This window comes from Platalea leucorodia, assembly GCF_965183815.1.
Source record: "Platalea leucorodia genome assembly, chromosome: Z".
In the NCBI taxonomy this organism is placed as follows: Eukaryota; Metazoa; Chordata; class Aves; order Pelecaniformes; family Threskiornithidae; genus Platalea; species Platalea leucorodia.
The window spans coordinates 17,817,144-17,843,033 of NC_138858.1; the positions used below are offsets into that span (position 1 = coordinate 17,817,144).

Genomic DNA, 25,890 nt, shown 5'->3' on the forward strand with positions numbered 1-25,890 from the left:
CAGCCTGGCCTTGAATGTTTCCAAGGATGGGGCATCTACCACCTCTCTGGGCAACCCATTCCAGTGTTTGACTACGCTCATTGCAAAAAATTTCTTCCTTATAACCAGTCTGAATCTTCCCTCTTTTAGTTTAAAGCCAATACCCCTTGTCTTACCGCTACTGGCCCTGCTAAAAAGTCCCTCTCCATCTTTCTTATAAGCCCCCTTTAAGTACTGAAAGGCTGCAACAAGGTCACCCTGCAGCCTTCTCTTCTCCAGGATGAACAGCCCGAGCTCTTTCAGCCTTTCCTCATAGCAGAGGTGCTCCATCCCTCTGATCATTTTTGTGGCCCTTCTCTGGACCCTCTCCAACAGGTCTACATCCCCAGAGCTGGACGCAGTACTCCAGGTGGGGTCACACCAGAGCAGAGTAGAGGGGCAGAATCACCTCCCTCAACCTGCTGGCCACACTTCTTTTGATGTAGCCCAGGATACGGTTGGCTTTCTGGGCTGCAAGAGCACATTGTTGCCTTCAGCCTGGCAGTGGGAGGGTACAGGTTCCCCTTGATCTTGAGTATTTTCTACTTGGTGCTCCTGCTTCTGTTCCAGGGAGAGCAGAGCTTGGCTCCAGCAGTCAATCTCTTGCTCAGCCTCCCTGATGCTCCCTAACCTTTTTACTTCCTCTCATAGCTCTGCCACCAAGCTGACCAGATCATCCACCTCTTCATGCCTCACACAGCTGTCCTCACTACTGCCAACGGTAACCAGTGAAAGGCTCTGGCACTCCCTGCAGCCTGAGAGCTGGATGGCTGCATGGTTTGTTGGGAGCGCAGTTTGGGTTGACACATCCATTCTGATGGTTGTAGAGGACATGGCCTTCTGCCAGGTGTAGACCGTAGTTGAGCTCCTTCTGAGAGGGTGATGACTATGGGATGAACTTACCTTTTGAGCTGGCAGAGCTTTGGCACCCTGCCTGCACACCCTGCCTGCGCGAACTGCCGTGCCACGCCCCGGCTGACATGCCACGCGCTGTTTGCCCGTCCTGTTTGCCGCGCTCCTGGTCGCTCGCGCTCCCTAGGGGCTGTTTAAATCTCCCGTGGTGGCTCCTGGCTACGGCCCCAGCTGCGTCAGCCTTGCTCACGAGAGCTGGCAGCTCCCTGCGGGTCTCTCAGCATGTCTGTGGGTTTCCCGGGCTCCAGGAACCCCCACCTTATCCTCGTCGCCTCACACTCAGCCACGCAACTTAGCCAACGAGGCTGCTGCTTGCTTTTAATGGGGGAATGTATTAGCCATTAAATATTCAAATCTTTCTGCATCAGGAAAAATAATCAAAAGTAAAAGAAAGACCTGCTATGCTACATTGTTTTTGTTTGATGGCTAGTGAGAAAGACATAGCACCAAAACATGAATAAGCTATAATGAGAGCAAAGTCATGTAACGACTCTGAACAGAGTAAATATATAATATTTAGTTATTGCCCCTCCTGTCAAACCTCTTATCCTGTGGAATGCAATGCCAAACACTTTCTAAAATTTTTCTGCCAGTATTGGTCTTGAAAGTATATGCTGAGTCATTTGCACCATCTGTTATCTGTATATACGTATCAGCAGAGAGAAATGTTGAGAAGTTTCTGAAGACACCTGCTTGTTCCATTGAGTTTACCGGTTCAGGCTTTTTTCCTTAAATCATATGTACTTACACGCTTCCTAAAATATACTCTTCTTCCTTGTGCTTCTTAAGATTTTTAGAATAACAGCAGAATTTTTAGTTGTCCAAGTCTGATCCCACCTTGCCTTTGTTTAATAGTTTTAGAAAACAACAGATTCTTAGTAATAATAGCAGTGATAAGAAGTAGAGGTTTTGCATGATAGTACATTCATCATTGTGTGCGTTTTGAAACAATAAATATTGCACAACTTTTTCATTGGCCAGCTTGGTTATTCATTGAGGTATTCAATTAATTTCTTTGAAAGTTGAAATGCTAAGATGGTATTTCACTGTAATTTTCTGTCTGAGATTTTAACTAATGTGTCATTCTAAGGTACTGTGTGAAGCCAGAGGCAGTAAATTATGCAACTGACTGATGGACAAGTATGTAAGCTATGTACCTACATCAAAATGTATATATGGATTACAGCTGAAATGCTAGATTTCATATACAGGCCCAATTCTAGTCTCATAGCATTATGTGTATATAACTGGTTGACACCAAGAAATTACTGCTAATGGGTATAGCTTATAGTCTAGAAATATGAAAGCAGAGCCAGAATTTGCAGACGTGTAGGTACCAAATCCAAAGCATGAGAAACTTTTGAGGACAATAAAACGTTTATGGAAAGTTAAGTGTAACAGTTGGGAGGATTTGGCCATTGAACTTAGATGATGCAGGATTTGGTAAGAAACGTGTCTTTTTTCCTAGTTCTGTCTGACATACCTATTAGAAATGTGATTAACATGCAGGTATAGCCTTTTCTTGACACACCTTTTTGATTAGTTAAATTATATTTTAAATAATTCTTAAATTTAAGAAGTCTTTAAGAAACTGTTGGAAATAATGGCTTGCAAATAAATACATACAAATAACGGATATTATGGATATATAAGACACAAATACAGTTTAATTGAATTCCCATTGGAAAATACTGTAATTTTTACAGTAACTTTGACCATCAGTGTCTCATGTCCTCAGATTTTAGGCAGATGTTTCCTTGGGGCTGCTAATGCATTACAGTATGTTCTACCATGTAAGCAAGGATGCCTTGTGCTTTCTTAAGCCTTTGAAGTCCCACTCTGAACTTTACATTCGTTTTGTGCAATAACTTTCTGTGACAACGCTAAAACCAGAGGGCTTACTTATGGACTGTCTATCTGCCTCCATGCTCATAAATTAAAAGTGCCCACCTTTAATGGGCACTGGGGTAGGGCTGGAATAGGAGCTACCTACTGTGTCCATATTATTAATCTCATCTGGGTTTCAGCACAGGACCATGTCATGCCAGCTGCCTGGATGGAATGGTTCCTCACCCACACCAGCTCCAAAGTAGACCTGCTATTGCTTGGGAGAGTGCTATGTGGCCAGTGCCACACCAGGGGCATTTCTAACAGTATACCCATGTGAACCAAGTTCTAGAGCTTGGAAATGCTTTCTGATAATTTTTAATTTACTGGGATAGACACGAACCATCTATATCCTATCAAGATTTGTGTCCATCTTCCCTCCTTCAGATATCACTTACTTTCAGAAGAACCTAAAGGCAGTGGTGAGCATGACTGGGTCTGTGTGACTGATTACAAGGCAAGCTCTCTGGGGTAGGGACAGGCTACTTTCCCACTCCTACTGCAGTTTTGAAAGGAAGAATCAGGAGTGTGAGTTCAAGATCCTTGTAGAAACTATTTCGCTTAATTCCTAAGTCAATCTTTGTTCCATGATTGTAAAGCATGACCTTGCAAACTGAAAGAACCATTTCTGTGACACATGCAATGACCATGATGTGAAAGGAAGAAGTCGAAAATGTGGAAACCACTACTTTCTGTGCAATAGTCTGCTTGTCACGAGATTTCTAAATCAATTTATATCTTAGTGCAAGGGTATGGCTGAGGGAAGAGAAGATGTGCTTGAGGGAATGACTACAATATGGGAGTGGAATTGATTTGTCTGATGACAACAAAATCTCCTGTTGAAGACCTCCACACATTCCAGTAAAATAGAACTCCTTTCTTAATCCACTGAGAAAAATAATTTGCCTTTTATTGTTGTCCCTTCGAAGGTGCTGTATGACCTCTCTGTAATTTATTTCTTATGAGCTGAAAAGTTAATATTACAAAAAGATATTTGTAGCAGGTTCATGTGAAATTATGAGACAAAGGATAGCATCCTGCAGCAAAGGAAGAGGCTTGGAAACAGACTTTTAAAAATCAGAAATGCCCTGTGATTAATGTATTCTTCAGGATAACTGCTAAGTTAATGTATATACTTACAGAACTAATTGCAAATGATCAGTGATCATTCTTTTCACAAATGTGAGGATTTCCTAATGTCATCAAGCTAGATTATGTAATCAATCCTTGGATAAACAGCTTTGGTATTTCTCACAATTACAGTCTTTAATAGTTTTTCCAAATTAATGTAATTTCATTTAAAACATTTTAAACCGATTACAGCTAATCTGGAAACAGTGATCAACTCATTGGCAACTAAGAAATTAAATGCCCTTTTTCACTGATTGGTAGGAGATTTTTTTCAGCTCATAGAGGCTTATGTTTTGGAGTTTTTTTAATCTATACATTAAAAACAGAATATGACCATTTAGGGAAACACTTAATATGTATTTATATATAACATGAATTTGTATATGTCTTAAAAAAAATCCCCATAAAACTAAAAAAATTCCCAAGAAGTTGCAACGTTTGCAACTGATTCTACAAGAACTGATTGATTATTAAGGAAAAGAAAAAAATAAAAAAGCATTGGCAAGTATTTTCAGCAACAAAATCCTCAGACAAATCCAAGTTGAATTCAAATGTTTTGTCAGGCTTTTTCACCAGGTCTTTTTCTTCTGCTGCTAAACCCTTTCTACCCACCTGAGGACCAGATCCTGAGGACTATCCATTCACAAATGTCTGAAATGTGCCTAGCCTGTAACAAGGTCTGTCACAAGCTACATAATAATATCTGATGCCACTTGTATAACAAAATGGCCATTTGAAATGGCCTTGACCTCCAGTCTGGATTCAGATGCAATCATGACTGTTTGAGGTGTTGGATACTACTTTAGCTTATATATAAAGGTAGATATGTGGTTAAACATATATTTGTTTGTTTTGTTGTACAATTTTTAGTTATTTCTCTTCTGTCATTACAGGTCACTTATTCCCTCATGGTACTACTTCTCAAGTAGTATTTAATTTATTTTTCACTTGGACAGTTAGATACACAGTAGAAAGCCCTCCTTGTATTTTCTTTCTTCTTGCTTCTAGTCACTTCCATTTTCTTGTTCTTAAAAACAATAGTATTTTACTTAAAACTGTAATTCACCAACTTGGAAAGGATCTCAGTCAAGAAATAAAATCAGCCAGCTTTTGGATTAACTCAAAAACTTTGATGTAAAAATATCATTTTACTGAAAGAATTTTAATTGAGATTTATCACACCAAGGATATGATAGAAAAGATTCATAGACAAGGTCAAGATCAGCTTTTATTCTTATTTAATATTTATAATAGTTATGCTAAAAAATACAGCTTAGGAGTAAGATCCACTATATTGAGCCCCGCAAGAACTGAGGTTTTGATCTTACATCCTCTTGAATACTGTGGCTTTAATAATGCTACTTGTAGCCTTAAAAAGCAGATATATTTTTTCCAGAAGGCAGTTTATTGGTTTCCCCAATGTAGTCTATATAAAGCCGCAACTGGTAAAGAATTTGGTATGGGTCTCTAACAATTCCCTTATTAATTATTTCCACCCAAAGGAGATTGATACCAGCTGGAAGGAAAGTCCTTCAAAATAGACTGTGCCTTAATTGCTGTAAGCTGCTTTCTTGAGAGACAGGGAACTTGCATTAAAATACCTGCACTGACTCAGACAGGAAGGAGTTTCTGTGCTCTCCAGCTGGGTATTTGAATCCTGAACTGGAGATTTTTCAGGGAAGCTTCTTCAGTTCTTCCATTTTTAAAGTATTTTTTAAAGCCCCAAAACAAAAGGAAACTTATTTCCTCATTACTCAGTGAACACCCCCCCCCCCCGATTTCCAGCAGTCTAAGATAGTGCTCTTTTTTGTTGTGTTTTTTTAAGTACAAACATTGAAAGCCTATTCCTTACCAGTATTTACAACAAAAAATTTTCACTTGTGAAGACAGAAACAGCTCACAAATCTGAAAAGCTTTAACTTAGAAAGTGAAATAAGTGTAAATACAGACGAACCATTAATTTGTAAGTTGTTATATTAGTGAATAAACAGTAACTTTGTTATCTAGAATCCAAGAATTGTTCACTTATTTCCTGTTACCAGTTATATTACTGAATAGAGGGTCTAGAAAAAGCATTTTAATAGATGAAAAGCACAAGAGCAGTTAGTAACCTTGGCATCTAAATGGCAAGAGAGCAAGTCTGAAGCTCTTTGAGAAACAAGAGCATTTGAGCAAAGCTTGTATGTGTGGAAGAGACACACAAATATTGGTATTTCATATGTAAATTTTATATGTAAATGCTACTGGAGGTTTGTTTATGTTAACAAGATTATTATTTTTGGTCCTGTATGTTAGACACTATACTGCATAACTGCCTAATCTATACTAATATTAATGTCATCCCAGTTCTTCCTTCTTCACTTCTTCGTTTCTGAAATTATTTTCAGTTCTTTCTGGTAAATACTGTGTTTTCTCATGTATGCTGCATGCCTCCAAGCACAATTTGTTTTCCTGGGCACTGGATGATCAATAGCTATAAAACTGTTCATGTTTCATTCTTTTGGCAAGGAAAATAGAAAAATCTGACAAGGAGTTGCGGGGCTTTTTGGAATGTGTTAAAGTGCCTGTTTTTCTCTGGGAGCAGACCCTTTAACTGTCTCTATGTAAAGCTAAAGGGAGGATGCTGACAACACCTTTGCAATTTTAAAAGCTTGTGAGTGAGCTGTTGTGTCCTTCTAATCTCCCACAGAGAATGGGAAGGGGTAGCTACACATCAGAAATGCAGGACAGAGGTATTCACCTTTTCTTTTGAGCTGTGTTTCACAGACCGTGGCTATGAACATGGGTTTGTTATGATTGCAGAATTCTTTTGAATTGAGATGCTTACAAGAAAAAACAGGATAAGCAGGCATCCTGCTTATCGTATCCTCCCCCCACCAGGCTGAACGCAGTACCTTAAAGGAAAGGAGAGAATGGAGGCAAGTCCACACTCAGGGCGGCAGGCGAAGCCCTCCCTTGCCCAGCTTGCCTTCCCAGGTGCCTCTGTACAACAGGTATGAGGCTCTGGATGTGAAAAGCCAGTCCATGGATGATGTGGATGACAGTCCATCTGCACCAGAGGTGTCTCCAAGGTCAGAAAGGCCTACCCACAGTATCACAACGACCTCCACGAGGAAGGAAAGAAGGGTTATAGTTGTAGGTGACTCCCTTCTGAAGGGGACAGAGGGCCCAATATGCCGGGCAAACCCTCCTCCTAGGGAAGTCTGCTGCCTCCCTGGGGCCTGGCTTAAGGACATCACCAGGAAACTTCCCAGCCTGGTACAGCCCTCGGACTACTACCAGTTATTGATCTTCCATGGAGGTGGAGAGGAAGCTGCAACACGTAGTCCAAAAGCTATCAAGAGAGACTTCAGGGCCTTGGGACAGTTGGTGAGGGAATTGGGAACACAGGTTATTTTTTCCTCCATGCTTCCAGTTGTGGGCAGGAACGTTGAAAGGAACAGACGGATCCAGTCCATTAATACATGGCTCCGTGGCTGGTGTCATTGTCACAGTTTTGGGTTTTTCAACAATGGGATGGCCTACATGGCACCAGGCTTGCTGGCATCCATTCACCTTTCTCAAACAGGGAAGAGGGTCTTTGCTCAGGAGCTTGCGGGGCTCATTGACAGGGCTTTAAAGTAGATTTGAAGGGGGCGGGGGGGGGGGGGGCTGATATCAGGCTTGCCTGTGATAAGGGGTGGGATGACATGACATGGTTAGTGGGACGGGGTACTAGTGGGGGATGGGGTGCTAGTGAGGGCCCTCAGCCTGTTGATCGGAGGCGTGCTGGAGACACTCCAGCACAGTTGAAGTCTTACCAGGATGAGCAGGAGGCTCTTGATGTAATAGGAGCCAACAGGGAAATATCGGTGAAATTCCTCAAGGGAACCAAGGGATGTTCTTCCAAGAAGGTGACACGGCCCAGCTGAAGTGCCTCTATACCAATGCACGCAGCATGGGCAACAAACAGGAGGAGCTGGAAGCCACTGTGCTGCTAGAAAGTTATGACCTAGATGCCATTACTGAAACTTGGTGGGATGAATCCCATGACCGGAGTTCAGCTATCGAAGGCTACAGGCTGTTTAGAAGGGACAGGAGAGGTAGGAGAGGTGGAGGCGTTGCCCTCTACGTCAAGAAATGGGAATGGGTAGAGTGTGAAGAAGTGTCCCTGAAGAATAGCCATGAGCAGATTGAAAGTTTATGGGTAAGAATTAGAGACCGAGGCAACAAAAGGAACCTTGTGGCTGGGGTCTACTACAGGCTGCCTGATCAAGGGGAGCCTGTTGATGAAGCCTTTTTTCTCCAGCTACAGGAAGTTTTGCACTCACTTGTCCTGCTGGGGGATTTCAGCCACCCTGATATCTGCGGGGAAAGTAACACGGCAGGCAGTAGGCAATCTAGGAGACTCCTGGAGTGCATGGAGGACAACTTCTTAAGTCAGGTAATAGATAGCCCTACCAGAGGGGATGCAGTACTGGATCTGGTGGTCACCAATGCAAGTGATCTCATTGGTGATGTCAGGATTGGAGGCAGCCTCAGCTGCAGTGATCACACACTGGTGGAGTTCACAGTCCTGAGAGATAAGCATCAGGTGAAGAGTATAGTCAGGACCCTGAATTTTAGGAAAGCAAACTTCCAGCTCTTCACGGAGATAACCAACAGGACCTCCTGGGAAATGGCCCTCAGGAACAAGGGAGCAGAACAGAGCTGGCAGGTCTTCAAGGATGCTTTCCATAGGGCACAAGAGCTCTCGATCACCAGGTGCAAGAAATCAGGCAAGGAAGGGAAGGGGCCGGCATGGTTGAGCCATGACCTGTTGGTCAAACTAAAGGCCAAGAAGAGACTGCACAAGCAGTGGAAGAAGGGACTGGTATCTTGGGAAGAGTACAGGGACACTGCCCGGTTGTGTAAGGACGGGATCAGGAAGGCTAAGGCTTGGCTGGAGCTGAACCTGGCGAGGGATGCAAAGAATAATAAGAAGGGCTTCTACAGGTACATCAACCAGAAAAGGAAGGTTAAGGAAAGCGTACCCTCTCTGATGAGCAGTTGTGGCGAGCTGATAACAACAGATGAGGAGAAGGCTGAGGTACTCAACAACTTTTTTGCCTCAGTCTTCACTGGCAATCACTCTCCTCACACCTCCCGGGTCAATGGGCCACTTGATGGGGATCGGGAGGACAGAGGTCCTCCCACTGTAAGTGAAGATCAGCTTCGTGACCACCTGAGGAACCTGAATGTATATAAGTCTATGGGTCCTGATGAGATGCATCCTAGAGTCCTGAGGGAATTGGCTGATGTAGTTGCTAAGCCACTCACCACAATACTTGAAAAGTCATGGTAGTCAGGCGAAGTCCCTGGGGACTGGAAAAAGGGAAATATTGCGGCCATTTTTAAAAAGGCTAAAAAGGAGAACCCTGGGAACTAGTGACCCGTCAGCCTCACCTCTGTGCCTGGGAAGATCATGGAACAGATCCTTCTGGAATCTATGCTAAGGCACATGGCGGACAGGGAGGTGATTCGGGACAGCCAGCACGGCTTCACCAAGGGCAAGTCCTGCCTGACCAACCTAGTGGCCTTCTATGATGGAGTAACTAACTACATCAGTGGACGAGGGACAAGCTACAGATGTCATCTATCTGGACTTCTGTAAGGCCTTTGACATGGTCCCCCACAATATCCTCTTCTCTGAATTGGAAGGATACGGATTTGATGGGTGGACTGTTCGGTGGATAAGGAATTGGCTGGATGGTCACATCCAGAGGGTAATCGTCAATGGCTCGGTGTCCAGATGGAGAACAGTGACAAGTGGTGTCCCTCAGGGGTCTGTACGAGGGCCAGTGCTGTTCAATATCTTCATCAATGACATAGGTAGCGGGATCGAGTGCACCCTCAGCGAGTTTGCAGATGACACCAAGCTGAGTGCTGCAGTCAACATGCCTGAGGGACAGGATGCCATCCAGAGGGATCTGGACAGGTTGGAGAGGTGGGCCTGTGTGAACCTCATGAGGTTCAACAAGGACAAGTGCAGGGTCCTCACTAGGGTCGGGGTAATCCTCAATATCAGTACAGGCTGGGGGATGAAGGGATTGTGTGCAGCCCTGCCGAGAAGGACTTGGGGGTACTGATAGATGAAAAGCTGGACATGAGCCAGCAATGTGCTCTCGCAGCCCAGAAAGCCAACCGTATCCTGGGCTACATCAAAAGAAGTGTGGCCAGCAGGTTGAGGGAGGTGATTCTGCCCCTCTACTCTGCTCTGGTGTGACCCCACCTGGAGTACTGCGTCCAGCTCTGGGGATGTAGACCTGTTGGAGAGGGTCCAGAGAAGGGCCACAAAAATGATCAGAGGGATGGAACACCTCTGCTATGAGGAAAGGCTGAAAGAGCTCGGGCTGTTCATCCTGGAGAAGAGAAGGCTGCAGGGTGACCTTGTTGCAGCCTTTCAGTACTTAAAGGGGGCTTATAAGAAAGATGGAGAGGGACTTTTTAGCAGGGCCAGTAGCGGTAAGACAAGGGGTATTGGCTTTAAACTAAAAGAGGGAAGATTCAGACTGGTTATAAGGAAGAAATTTTTTGCAATGAGCGTAGTCAAACACTGGAATGGGTTGCCCAGAGAGGTGGTAGATGCCCCATCCTTGGAAACATTCAAGGCCAGGCTGGATGGGGCTCTGAGCAACCTGATCTAGTCAAAGATGTCCCTACCCATTGCAGGGGGTTGGACTAGATGACCTTTAAAGGTCCCTTCCATCCCAAAGCATTCTATGATTCTATGAATATCTACCTGTGATCACCTTTTTATGCTAAGGATGAATACTTTTCATTGTAGAATCAGTGTGGCAATTCATAAACAGCAACAGAAGTACAGATATTTGGCTTATGCACACAGCCTGGTCTTTCACATATATTTGAGTTATTATGTTCATGCGAATAGGCCCATTTCATTCAAAAGGATGGTTCACATAAGAAGATATGCTCAGAATCTCAGAGAGGAGGCTTCCCTGTATGCAGCTCAGTACTGCTCTTTGTTCTGTATATCTGTACCTAATCAGAGATACAATCATGTATTTCTACAGCTGTATACATAAAGTTACAAAATAATAAATTAAAGCTTATGGGAAAAATACTTTTTCTATTCTTTTGCCTATGAATCAGCCTGCTCTGACTCATCCTTTTATCTGGTCACTGTGCTCCTTTAACTGAACCTAGAAGACTGACGAAAGTTTGTAATGCATGAATCCCATTTAAAATAACATTCCATTCCAAAGGATTATTTAAAAAGAATTTTTAAGGAATTACAGCTTACAAAGCTGTTAAAAAGCTTTTTTAAAGTTTAGAGTAAAATGTTAAAAGTACAGACTATGTCTATTTTTCCCATGTGAAAATTTAATGGTGCTAGGAAACATTCTCGCACCATGGAATTTGATTGTATCTGCTTGTAATTTTTCAGAAAGCGGTGGGTTTGGCTCAGGCCAATTAATACTCTCCAAAACAACTTCTGAACACAGCCTGAGAGTTACCACAAGTTCACTTGAGGTCACCTCACCCTGGTAACGAAGAAGTCCAGTTGTTTGGAAGCAGGCTGTTGACTTCCAGGAGAGAAAACAGCCCTAGGCATGTTTAATATACCAGTACTAATACAACCCCCATGTCAATCAGTCAGTGACAAACTAAGGGACAAATACTGGTGAAGAAATTTTCCAAAATGTACCTGTTGCTTCGTCTCATGCCCATCTGCTGGAAAAGCGAGATCAGAATGCAGGGAAGCAGTCGGGCATTTTTAAAAGGTTTGTGTTTCAGTTCCATAAAGAACTCTCACAGGATGCAAACTCCTTCTGCAAGGGCAACATTGGGGGACTCTAGACTTTGCCTACCAGTTGTGACTATTCTTCTATACATCTGTTTTCAAACTTATAAGGTTGTATCATCTTTAGTAACAATTACTACCACTGGAGAGCATTCCTTCTCCCCTCCTTTGAAATTAATTTCATTTTAATGAAAATTAATTAATAAAGCTTTTACAAATACATATCAGTGAAACTGCAGATGCTACCATGCCATTCTATGCTGAACTTTGTTCTTTGAGATCCTTTTATTGAAATTTATCAAATAATCTAAATATCTGATAAAGACATTCGGCTTTTGTTCTCACTCATAGTGCACTCGAAACTTGATGAACTTCAAATCACACTGTTTTTTGATCCTGAAATAAACTTAAGCGCCATTGTTTACAAGGGACTGACTGGAACAGATACACATTGTCCGACAAAGGGAAAATATGTTGTAATCACAGTAAGTATTGTGTGGCTACAATAAGTGATTACAACAGGTAAGTACATTTACAGGTTTTTAGTAAACATAATTTGACTGGGCAAAAAATGCATCCCAGAGAGAAATACTTTCTTACAAGAAAAGAAAAAAAAAAGGGTCAAAACAATGGCATGTCTAATAAAAAGAATACATAAATCCTGCAAGGAAGCATTTTCGATGAGAAACTGAAGCTCATGAAATCGCCCTGTTCAGGAGAGGTGAAAAATCAGAGTGCATTAAAGACATTGTATCTTTTTTTCTGCTCTTTTCAGTTGGTGAAAGAAGCTGGATATGATGCAAAACAGTTTACTTAACATGCCTCAAGCATTGAATCAAACCATTTATGAAATGCTTTTATAGTGCAACCATCAAGAAAAGCTTTGAATTTTCAACAGTAGCTATCTGATAGTCAAGGACAGGCAGACGATAATATGGGCTTAATATAGTACATTTCTGGGAGACGGCTGAAGGAGTGAAGTGACATAAACCTGACTCGTGACTCCACAGCGTACTGCTTTACTGAAAACTGTTAGGAAGAATCTCCACCATCATAGACAATATTTGCAACCAATTTAGAAAAGAGAACTTGGTAGAAGGAACTGTATCTCTCTATTCTGTCAACAACTCAGACTAGACAGCATATTATGTGAAGCATCTGATCCCAATTACAATGACAAATGAAAATGATATGTTTTTGGCAGTGGACATTTAGCTTTCTGAGTGCTATCTCCATTCTCTTTGAATCAAACTGATTTTGAAGCTGCATAAAAACAAGGAAGGAAACAACTAACTTAGCAAGTGGCAGAAAAGGCTATTATTAGGAAAAGGCTAGGCAAACAATACATAAATTGAAAGGTACATAGACAGACATGCACAAAATCATAGTATCACAAAGCTTTCTCACTAAGAACATCTCAAAACATTCAAAGCTTGATTTTCCAAGAAATACTTTCATCCTTGTTCTATATATGTACATACTCCAGCAAAATATTTTTCCTTTGTGTTTGTAGGTATATGTCCTTAGGAAAAAAAAAATGCAGATTACAGTAGATTAAAACAGTCTAGTATAATCCACTCATAAAGGCAAATGTGTCTACATAGGGTCTGAATATGTTTTAATGCTGGCCAAGCCACTCTCCATTATTTATCAGCAGTCCTGGTCAACCGGGGAGGTCCCGGGTGACAGGAAGCTAGCAAACATGACGCCCCTCTACAAGAAGGGTCGGAAGGAGGATCCGGGGAACTACAGGCCTGTCAGCCTGACCTCGGTGCCGGGAAAGGTCATGGAGCAGATCATCTTGAGGGCCATTATGCAGCAAGTGTGGGACAACTGAGGGATCGGGCCCAGCCAGCATGGGTTTATGAAAGGGAGATCCTGTTTCACTAACCTGGTCTCCTTCTATGACAAGGTGACCTGCTTACTGGATGAGGGGAAGGCTGTGGATGTTGTCTACTTGGACTTTAGTAAGGCCTTTGACACTGTCTCCCACAGCATTCTCCTGGAGAAGCTGGCTGCTGACGGCTTGGATGGGTGCACTCTATGTTGGGTTAAAAACTGGCTGGACGGCCGAGCCCAGAGAGTGGTGGTAAATGGAGTCAAATCCAGTTGGTGGCCAGTCACGAGTGGTGTTCCCCAGGGCTCAGTACTGGGGCCAGGTCTGTTTAATATCTTTATCAATGATCTGGACGAGGGGATTGAGGGCACCCTCAGTAAGTTTGCAGATGACACCAAGTTGGGTGGGAGTGTCGATCTGCTGGAGGGTAGGAAGGCCCTGCAGAGGGACCTGGACAGGCTGGATCGTTGGGCCAGGGCCAATTGTATGAGGTTCAACAAGGCCAAGTGCCGGGTCCTGCACTTGGGTCACAACAACCCCATGCAATGCTACAGGCTTGGGGAGGAGTGGCTGGAGAGCTGCCTGGTGGAAAAGGACCTGGGGGTGCTGGTCAACAGCCAGCTGAATATGAGCCAGCAGTGTGCCCAGGTAGCCAAGGCGGCCAATAGCATCCTGGCTTGCATCAGGAATAATGTGGCCAGCAGGACTAGGAAAGTGATCATCCCCCTGTACTCGTCACTGGTGAGGCCGCACCTCGAGTACTGTGTTCAGTTTTGGGCCCCTCACTACAAGAAGGACATGGAGGTGCTGGAGTGTGTCCAAAGAAGGGCAACAAAGTTGGTGAAGGGTCTGGAGCACAAGTCTTATGAGGAGCGGTGGAGGGAGCTGGGGTTGTTTAGCCTGGAGAAGAGGAGGCTGAGGGGAGACCTTAGTGCTCTCCACAACTACGTGAAAGGAGGTTGTAGCGAGGTGGGGGTCGGTCTCTTCTCCCTAGTAAGAAGCAACAGAACAAGAGGAAACGGCCTCCAGCTCTGCCAGGGGAGGTTTAGGTTAGAGATTAGGAAAAACTTCTTCACTGAAAGGGTGGTCAAGCATTGGACCAGGCTGCCCAGGGAAGTGGTTGAGTCTCCATCCCTGGAGGTATTTAAAGAACGAATAGATATGGTGCCCAATGACATGGTATAGATGGACTTGGCAGTGTTAGGTTAACGGTTGGACTCGACGATCTTAAGGGTCTTTTCCAACCTTGACGATTCTATGATTCTATGATAATCTGCTTAAAAATGAATCAAGGTGAGCCAATGCTACTTTCACACAATCAGCGTAAAGGTTGGGACTGGGATTCAGGGGTTCCAGTGCTTTATAAAACAGATTCTTTCCCTGTTAAGGTGATGCTTGGTATCACATAGGCAAATTCAAATATTTTTCTCCTTAGTGTAAAGATATAATTTTATCATGTTTTATTTTCTCTTTAAGTAACATAGTTTTTAAGGCAGAGGTTCAGTGCTGGTTTTAAGCATTCTGCTTCACTAAGGTGGTATTGAAGGCAGCACTTTTCTTGTCAGTTTTTCGATTTATTCCCTAACCTGATGCCTTTGAGAGTTTAGGTTACATCTGGTTAGCTTACAGTTCTTCAGGAAATTAACTTACTAAATATCTGAGCCCTCAAGAGGCTCGTCTGCTTTTTTGGTAAATCACAGTCCTTCATCAAATACTATGTCCTACAAAAAGCTGTGCATTATTTTATTAGGCAGTGACAGCAGGAAGCAAAGGAGTTTTGCAGCTGAAATCCTATTTTGGCTCTAGGAAAAGAACAAACCCCCATGTCAAAGCAAGTATGCTGGATCTAGGTCAGAGGCTTTTCTTTTTCTGAGAACTCATCTGAGTTTTGCTGATGACTTGTTCTTAAATTCAGACACCCTAAAACTGCAGGTGCTTCCCAGAGTCTGCAAGACTGTCAAGGTAATAAAGTAATATAAAGAAAAAATAACTTAGCAGCCTAAATGCTGCCCACAAAATAATAATGTCTAGGCATTAAAAAAAAAAAAAAAAAGACTGAGTGACTCATCAAAAATTCATTTCCCTCCTCTACCAGAGGGAGGTTAACCTAAATACCTAAATTGTAGAATAATGTCCTAACTTTTGGGGTACCAACTTCATATTCTGAGGGGAAAGAAGAGGAACATGCTCCTCTTCTCTTTTAATGCCCTTGAGGGAGTTGACAGAGCACCCAAGTGACCCTGTAGCATTCACCTAAGATGTGAGCAGCACCCAGGTCATAGTTCCAGGTCTAAAGACAGGGATGCACCTGTACAACAAGCAGCCCATGCTCACTTGGTCACTCTGGGCCCTCTCAGGTAAAGTCATCCCAGTACGGGGTACAGCACCAAGGACAGTCAGCAAGGCCAGCTTTGAAACCTCAGCAGTATGGCAGAGTCACGATGCTATGACACCATGCCCATGCTTCTGGCCTAATCACAAAATTCACACGGACTCAAAAAGTGATTGGACAAACTACTGGAAGGAACACACAGCGATGGCTATTAAACACATGGATACCAGCTCTGGATCCAGAAGTCCTTCAGATGCAAATTTCCTGAAGTTTGTAGGATATGTTAAAGGAACCATCACTCCTTTCTTGCTGTGGTTTGATCTTCCCTGGGCATCCTCTCCTTGCCACTCTTGGAAAGGGGCCAGACAGACCGCGGACTGGACTTCACACAGCCACTCTGTCGGTCCTGTGGTCCCACCTGAATGAACTCTCAACAGCTGAATCATTAACTTGGATGCAGCCATGCATTCATTTTGTCTTTAGTTTAATCTTCTCTTTCCTCTACCCACCTTCCTACCTCTTCTCCAAAACCTCCTTTATTCTTCACCTGAAAGTAAGGTGCACTAAAGCCATTGATGCATAATTCTAATTTCATGCTCAGTCTTTTGTATAGACTATTTCATTGCATTATTTTTACATGATCAGTGATCATGTGGCATATAACCTCTCTTTATCACGTGCAGTTTTCAAACAAATAGATTTCTTGCTGATCAGATAAACAGCAGTTCAAAGATATTCATTCCTTCTTCTCAACTATCTACCTCCACTAAGATTTTTATTATCTAAAAAAGAGGGGAAAAAACATACTTTGAATAAGTCAAATTTGGAAAGAGCTATGGCCAAGTCATAAATAGGCTTCATTGTTCTATGCTTTGTTTCCACAGACTAGTGAATACAGAAAAGGACTGTCATAAATTACCTGCTTCTCATGGGCCCAACTTTTCTTTAGCCAACTTGGCTTCTCACAGCTCCATAGCACATATTTATGAGACACCTGTTCCGACCATATAGCAATGGTAATGCCATTTAACTATACAGAAATGCTTGGAAAGCATATGGGATACTTTCATAGCGGCAACATAAAAAGTAAGAAAGTCTCTCACTGCATTTAAGAATTAAACTGCCTGCTTTGATTACAGGAAGATCCACAAAATTATCCTGCAGAGCAACTATAACATCCACCTGCTGAGTAGTTTAAAAGAATTCAGGTTCCTCAGTCTAGATACCAAGGATGAAAATGCTCTGAGTCAAATTGGTAAGGCTCAGGTAGATGGCTCAGCCCAGAGGAAAAACCTTCAGGAGAGGCCAGTCATGGGAGGTCTAGCATTGATGTTTGAGGGAGAGAGGAACAGGAGGAACACCATGATCCTGAGCGATGGAGGATGAACAAGTAACAGTGCATTTCATTTTGTATTGTTTAGACATGGGTATCTACAATGACCAGTAGCCCAACTTGTCCTGAGTTTTGTTTGTGAGAATGGGCAATAATGGAGGAAGGCATAATAAAATTTCACATCAGCTGATTTCAGGAACTTCATTTTGATGGCTCAGTTGGCAGGTCTCCCTAGGCTCCCTACACAGTCAGCAAAAATCAGACTCCTGCAGATGGTGATTCAGAGCAGAAGTTTAATGTAGGTGCTCTTTATCACCTCCAGGGGAGAGTTTCTGTCTCCATCAGTTGCAGCAGGATTCTATTCACCTAAAGCCACCTCCATTAGCTCCCTGAGCTACCCTGCTGAGTGGGCCTGTGTTTTGGTGGATGGGCATGCCTTCCCATTTCTTCCTTGCTCCTATCCAGTGGAGAAAATAAAGTTCCTAAGGACAGTCTCTTCTTTCAAGATGTGATTTTATTTTATGATCCACGGTTTTGGTCTTGCAACTGAATCTGACATTCAGACTAGGATATGGGTTTGCCAATGCAAAGGCTGAGAAAAGTCAGTGGGGCTCTGTAAGAGGTGCTGGAGATCTGACTAGGTGAATTCAGTTCCAGCGCAGTGGCTTTAATGTAAGCATACTACAGCAAAATGGTATTGTAAACCACAGATAGGAGCAAGCGAGAAACAAAAAAAAGATACCTAATGAGAACAGAGGAATGCTCAGAATGCGAACTTCATAATTATTCAATTATATGGATAAAGCTATGCAGCAGAGAGCACACAGTGAGAGTAAGAGTTCTTGGATTCAGGGCACATATTTGAATATCCACATTTTGAAGACATGGCATTTACTTTACTTGAAAAAGGTTGCGAAGGCTGTTAAATTGGAAATATTTTAAAGGACTCAGATTCTAATGAAAATAGCATGTATTTACCATAACATTGTGTTATTTTACTTGCAGATGGTTGGACAACTTTCTCAACTAGAAGCTTCATATTTACTGGGCATGGGCTAAATGATAAGATTGATCTTAAAAATCTGATATCTATTATATGTTTAGTATAATCAAAAGAATAGTCTTTTTTACTATTAGTTGGTCCATCGAAACAAAGTATCCACTTAAGAGAAATTCAGTTAAGTTTGCCTTGACACCAGTGCCATGTCAATGTTTGATTATGTCAATAAATCTGGCCACCCATAGCATTATGTTTGGCACTAAATATGAACACGTGATAAACAACAATCATTTACTTTTATTGCAACCATGTTTTACATCCTCCAAGCACATAGGTACAGACAATTTTTAGCTGACTTCCAAACAGAAACAGTTTCATAATTCCCACCAAAAAGTTACAGACTGAAGTTCTCATTTCATTGCAATTAGGTTTAAAATGGTCTGGAATCGAACCTAATTTCACAGAATCATAGAATCACAGAATAGTTTGGGTTGGAAGGGACTTTTAAAGGTCATGTAGTCCAACCCCCTGCAATGAACATCTTCAACTAGATCAGGTTGCTCAGAGCCCCACCCAGCCTGGCCTTGAATGTTTCCAAGGATGGGGCATCTGCCATCTCTCTGGGCAACCTGTCCCAGTGTTTCACCACCCTCATTGTAAAAAAAGTTTCTTCCTTTTATCTAGTCTGAATCTACCCTCTTTTAGTTTAAAACCATTACCCCTTGTCCTATCTCTACAGGCCCTAAAAAGTCTGTCCCTGTCTTTCTTATAAGCCCCCTTTAAGTATTGAAAGACCACAATAAGGTCTCCCCACAGCCTTCTCCAGGCTGAACAACCCCAACTCTTTCAGCTTTTCCTCATAGCAGAGGTGTTCCATCCCTCTGATCGTTTTTGTGGCCCTCCTCTGGACCTGCTCCAACAGGTCCATGCTTTTCCTGAACTGAGGACTCCAGAGCTGGACGCAGTACTCCAGGTGAGATCTCACCAGAGCAGAGTAGAGGGGCAGAATCACCTCCCTAGACCTGCTGGCCCTGCGTCTTTTTTCAGATCACATGGCTATTTATTCCTTCTGAAGTTTACATTAAAAATACCAGAATCCTTGATAAAAAAAAAGAAAATATATTAAAATATGTTTCAGATCCAACCTTTAGATTAAACCTGAGAAAAGGAACAAAATCACTCTATGGGAGGAAGTTCATCAGAGGAAGTATATCAAAGGAACTTTCATTCTTCAAAACCGCAAAATGCCATGTTTTTCCACTACCTTTTAAAATAAAATTGAGAGTAATTATTAATTAGAAATATGGGTTTTATTGTATTTGGGTGAGTTTTCATTGATACCATACATATTTAGTTGTTCATTTAGGTTATGCATTCAGTGTCACCCCCGTAAGTCAATAATTTAAGTAGTATTTTTTCTGTCTTGAAGTCTGAAAGATTTTAAAGGCAAACGAGTAAAACCAACAAGGCTTTTTAAACCCTAGAAATCCTTCATCTTTTATTTATTTTCACACATGCCAACTTTATCTTTCCTTAAATCGAGACAGATGAGTGCACTGGCTCATACTTTTTCTAAAAAAAAAGACTTCATCTTCAGATGTTATATTTGTATTTAAACTGCCTCATTCCTTCTTTCTCCTCTCCACATTATTTTTTGTGTGTGTGTGTGTTTTGCCTTTACAATTCAACTAAGCTGGTTTAGAGTTAATATATTTTATTGATCTGCAAAATACATTCAGTTAGGAGCAGTGCAGTTATACTCTTATTTCTGAGGGCATGTGGCATTTCCAGGATGCACTTCCTGTCAGCATTTATATGTTGTCCTTTCCATAAACATCTGCCTTGTAAAGATACTGATTGCAAAAGCCTAAGGGAACTTCATCCTTGAATATTCCCACAACTCAGAAATAAACTAATAAACTTTTAGAGTATGTTTTATACTACTCCATTTAGGCACACAAGAGTACATAGCAGCAGGAAGGTCTTGCAAGAGTAAAGCCATGACAATCAGTGTTAGAGAACAGCAAGAAAGTAAAGGCACATTTTATATATTCTGTATTGCATCTGTGTTTTATATAGAGAGATGAGGGTGAGGGACAGGCAGCCTTTAGGTGAATGGTGTGGGTTATGAGAGCTCATAAAGAGACATCCACATAGGTCCAAAAATTCCAGAGCCAAATCTGCCCTCACCTACTGGAAATGTAGCATGCCTGCCCATTGCCCTTGAGTATACCTTTCCAGGGTGAGCTCTTGCATCTTCTCTTCCCACGAATCTGAGTTGAGTTAAATTTATATTTTGCTCCCACCAAAGGTTTTTATCATGCACCATAAACTACACAGACTCTCTAGAAGATATTTTTTAAAATTTACTCATTAATAATAATGTTAAATAAGATCCTGCACATTTCAGATAATGTAAAAATTGTGAAATATTACTGTATTTCTCCTATAGGAAATAATTTCCACCATTTCTATTAAATTACATTATTTTCTGAATGTTTTATACCTCTATTTGCATTACTTGAGGTTGAGTCTGCTTGAATGAGTGCATGTGCAGAAAGCAGGAAGAGCAGGAAAGGGGAGGGAAGGGAACAATGTTAACGAAAATTACCCTAGTCTTTTAAAACAGGCAAGATGTGTGTGCAGCCTAAATCTGAATAAGTTGTGTACATCCCTGGCTTATATGTAAAAAAAGTATGAACAAAACCAGTTCAGACATTAAGAAAAATCAGTAGATTAAAAAAATGAAAGAAAACAATAATGCCATCTGTTTCCTGCTTTTCTCATGTTTTGGTAACCAGAACCGGATGCCAATCTAGACTTCCAGTTCTACAGGGAATTCTCCTCATTTAGCTTTAGAGTAATTCTTCCACATTGATATCCCAGTTCAACCTGGAATACCACCACAGGCAGATAAACACTTATTGTTAAATTTATAGAGGCAGAGCAAAATAGACTGATCCAGCTCCCCCAGAACAAAGGGAACACTCTCTTCTACAACAGAGAAGCTGCATTTGGCCATGAGGTGCTTATAACTCCTTCTGAATATTCATTCTAAGGTAAATGAGGGACACAAGGTTCCAAAATATGACAGGCTCAACTTATGTTTCTGCTTTAGTTCACATTTTTTATTAAAGAAATGGCTTAAGGCATGCTTTATGATATCTGTTATTTTTCCCTCAAATGTCTATCAAACACAACATTAGACTTAACCATATTATGTGAAGTTTCTTGTATTCTTTCAAGTTTAAGGCTTACATAAAGTATTTTGTAATTTACAGTTACCGGAAAACCCTTCAAAATATACCACAGTATAAGCATTTATGAGTTGGGTTGATTCTTGAGGGCTAAACATGGAAATTAAATTTTGATGATAAATTGGCAAGTCCCTCCTTGCATCCTCATCTTGACAATTTCCTCCTAGGTCTTACAATAACAAAGAAAAAGTGTGGAAATAAGTCATTATCTATTAGGTACATCAATTTGCTTTTGCACGCTTCCTCTAACTAATTGTTTCATTATTCTTATCCCATATAAGGAAGACAAGCTTTCTAGCTGAAAGAAACAGAAGCATGCCAGGCAGCCAACTAATTCATTACAGAAGTCATCCTCTTTAGCACCTATTATCACATCAGTAACACAGTGCTACAATCAACGCTCACCAACACAGGTGTCCTAATTCAGATGCTTTCTCTGCAGCACTGAGCACCAATATCTACAGAAATAACTATCACCATCAGCATTAAATAATTGTATCAATACTGCAACATTGAATTTAAAGTATCTTAGTGAAAGTAAAGTAAGGTAGCAGGGTTTATGACAGTAGTTAAGTTCATAATGCTAAACAATTTCCAAAGTTGGTGGAGTTGTGGGATTACAACCGGGAATATCTTCTTTCAGGGACTGTTTTCACTTTTATCTCAGTTGTAATCCAAATATTCAAGGATGATGTGAATACTTTCACTAATGTTAAACTTCTAGGAAGTTTTAAACCTACTTGTAATGATTTTGCACCTTTATTTTTTAACTTTGGAGGTTCTACGTCTTAATTAGCTTGTGGTATGAACGTAATGAGCTCAAAATGATAACCCAAGAACACATCAAGTCATGAAGACGAATGCATTTGTCTTTGTTTTAGGTTAGGGAATCAGTGAGGCCTGACTTCCACAGAATCTAAACCAGTTACTGCTATGTTTCAGATTTTTAGAAAGAATAAGAAAAACACTGATCTGCACCACTGTTTCATGGTTTGAAAGAGACAAATAATACAATCTCAACCAGAAAACATAAAAGAAACAGTAAGAAAATAGTACAGAACAAATGAAAACAATTTTTAGGACAAGAAACAGTAGCCATGATGGAAATAACTTTTAAAGCACACTGTATAGATGCTGGGTTTCATCACAGGACCTTCCTTATTATTTGGAATCAAGTTCCTATTGGCAGAAATCAAGACAGAGAAAAAAATATAAATAATGAAATATTTTCAATAAATATGAGGCACAGGAAATCTAATAACTGTTTTTATGTAAGCACATCAGAAATCTGCTGTCAAAATACACAGTCCAAAAGTACAGGAGACATCAGCAAAATTGTATCGAATATTACGCAAAAGGCAAGAAGGTAGGAAAAAAAAGTTATTATTACTTCCCTTTCTAGCCCTGCAATAGTGGATGACCTGCTAACCTGTAAAAGAACAGAAAAAAGAATAAGCCAAAACCTATGTGGTCTTCCTAAAGCCTCAGCAACTGTTGTAAAAATGAGAACTTAATTTGTTTTCCTCTTCACTGATCATGACACACTGAGTTAAATCAACAGTGTCCTCAGCTACCCCATTTCTCTGGTCCTTGCTAGCTTGGCATAAAACTCTGGTATTGCAATTAACACATGTCCTCAGTCTACATTAAACATACCTTGTCATTTAGTACTGAATGTCTACAAAATTTTCCTCTGCAGTTTCTTATAGTGTCAAATCACATGAACTAATATATTCTCCTGAGCTAATATATTTTTAGGCCTTACACTTGATCCCAATCCACTGAAACAGGTCATTACTTCATCATCTTGATGCAGGGGGAAATGGACTGACCTCATTGACTAGGTCAGTGCTATGTGCAAGAGAGAGCAATAACTGAATTCTGAACTGCTGTACATACTAGAAGGCATATTATTATTTGCTGTAGATTCCCAAAATATGGGTACCTTAGTCTTAAGAATGTCAGTTACATATTATTGTTATTGGTAGTACCATATTTCCAAATTGTGTTGTAAATAGAGCACTTATCTGAGTTGGGCAATTCCCCTTATTTTGATTACAGTCCTTCTCTGATAGGTAACTTCAATCTTTTATCTGTTCCTAGAAGCTGTTTGCTATAACTAAATAGACATACCTCAATATAAATATATAAGTATAAAATATGTTAGAGTAGTAGTATACCTCATGAGATCCTCAGTGCTGCTAGTAATCAGATGATTCCCATATGTTCCATATTTTCTAAGCACACAATTTAAGATTGTGGGATTTGATTTACATAAGCATTCATTGCTCAGCACTGCAAATAATGTCAGAGGAATCTAATCCTTCAACCATGGCTCCACAATATCTTGCCATATAATAAAAAGGTACTTAAAAACATTTGTGAAACTCTAAATGATGATTATCACATAATGATCAAACACAGAAAAATCTCGTGAGAAAATTAGCTGTCCTAATGGCCAGCTATAGGGAAGAAGGTGTTGAGTTGATGCATTATCAAAAAGGAGAAAACCCAATGCTGAATAACACATCAAATGACTATAATGCATTCCTTAAGCTCCATTGAGTAAAGCAGAGATCTTATTGAAAAAAACATGTGAAAAATCACATTGAAATTGAAGATGGTCTTCATTACTAAGAAATGTTGAGAATTAAAATTAAAGTTCTGTTTGTTATTACTATATAGTTTTTGTGCATATTATATATATGTTAGCACAGTTCTTAGTGCATTATAAATTCTCACCATCTCCTGCATTTCTGAGTTTCCCTATCAAGTACTCATTTAAGTCCTTCATTTTATAATGAGTGGGAGTTTCAGACTCCACAGCAGAAATTCCCAAATTCTTTTCCTAGCAATGCTGATACTGTCAGAGATGAAGATCTGAAGTCTAACGTCCGATTTCCTTTGCCCCTGAGGAAATGATGTGATACAAAGGGGAGCTAATATAATGCAAAATCCCACTTCAACAAATCCAAAACCTAAAAACCCCCAAGAGCTGCCAGCTACCCAACTGCAAGGACGGTAAGGAAAAGCCAAAACAAAGAAACCAGAGTACCTGAAGGGTTCTTGCTGAGCAAACATTGGCTGACTGCCATGAGAAATGCCAGCAAAGCAAACCTTTTCCAAAAGCTTTACAATCCATTTTGGCTTTTAAAAAACTCACCCTTCAGGTTAAATTCGATACTTCTCTGCTAGATTTTTATCTCACAAAAGGAACATTATACTTGAAAAATCTGGAAATGTCAGGTAAATACCTTGCTTGAAGGACCATATGTTTTCCTAACCATAAAACCAATTATTGCAAATTCAGACGAGGAAAATATAGGTTAGGGATCTTTAGATACTGTTACTTCAAGGACTAACATGCCTTTGAGTCATTGCCATAGGTGATATGAAAAGCCAGAGCAAACTTCCAACACAAAAAAACCTAATCACCTGCTGCAAGGGATGCTTTATTGCAGGCAGTCATGCTTAGATGGCCAGATGGCATCAGTGGCAAAAATGTCATCTCTCATCTTTACTTGTCTAGAAACTCTGTCCCATAAAAGACCTGGCTATAACTGTTCATCAGGTGGGACTTACACACTATGGTTTTGTAATTCACTGCAGCTTAAACTGAATGCAAAATGCAGAATCTCAGTTTGCACAGACTGACTATAGGAGAGGACCACTGTGCTTTTCTGTTCTTGTGCCTCCCCTGGTTTCAGCTGCAAGTTTTACTCCTAATTTTCTAAAGAACTACTGGCTCAAACCTTGAGGTATAATAAAGATGTTTGGTCTATGAGTCATTATGGAAGTATACTAGTCTGAAGAAATGCAGATCAGAAAGCTGAGGATAAATCACACAAGGAGCTGTGGATAATAGGCTTTCTGAGCCAAGGAGAAATTAGGCAGCATCATTAGGAAAGTCTATGAAACTTCTTCAGAAAAGACCTTTTTTAGGAATCAAACTCACAATCCAAGTGTTAAAAAAAAAATAGGAACGTCATCAGAGAGCCCTATACCCTTGCAGAAGTAATTGACTGTTATTTTGTCTATAATGGATCGGCTGGAACATAACTCAAAGGGACCAGAAAAAACCAGCGGCTGCTTACTTTCGTATTGTATTTACTGGTTTTCTTATTTTTAAAGAGAAGTGCTTTGATATTCTGGAAGAGCACAAGATCCTTCCTGTCAATAGTAATTCAGCATTAATAAAGTCAGTGCAATCAAATGGCAGTGAAGATACAGAAGTGGGCAAGTGGGATCACATTTAGAAAAATTCAAGGAAGATGCCAGCTCTAAATTTCATTTCATAGCAACATGAAGGTCAATGTTAGGAACTGGCCAAGGCAGCCAATCTGAGAGTACAGATACAATATGGGTTCATTTTTATTATTACTGAAGATAATATCCCAATG

The 25,890-nt window shown here is 40.9% G+C and overlaps 1 protein-coding gene across 1 annotated transcript in view; it reads right to left on the minus strand.

The window, feature by feature from the left end:
* Positions 1 to 25,890, minus strand: part of HCN1 (hyperpolarization activated cyclic nucleotide gated potassium channel 1) — a gene marked incomplete at both ends in the record, with an annotated part of 202,843 nt that overhangs the window by 69,442 nt on the left and 107,511 nt on the right. The window lies entirely within an intron of this gene.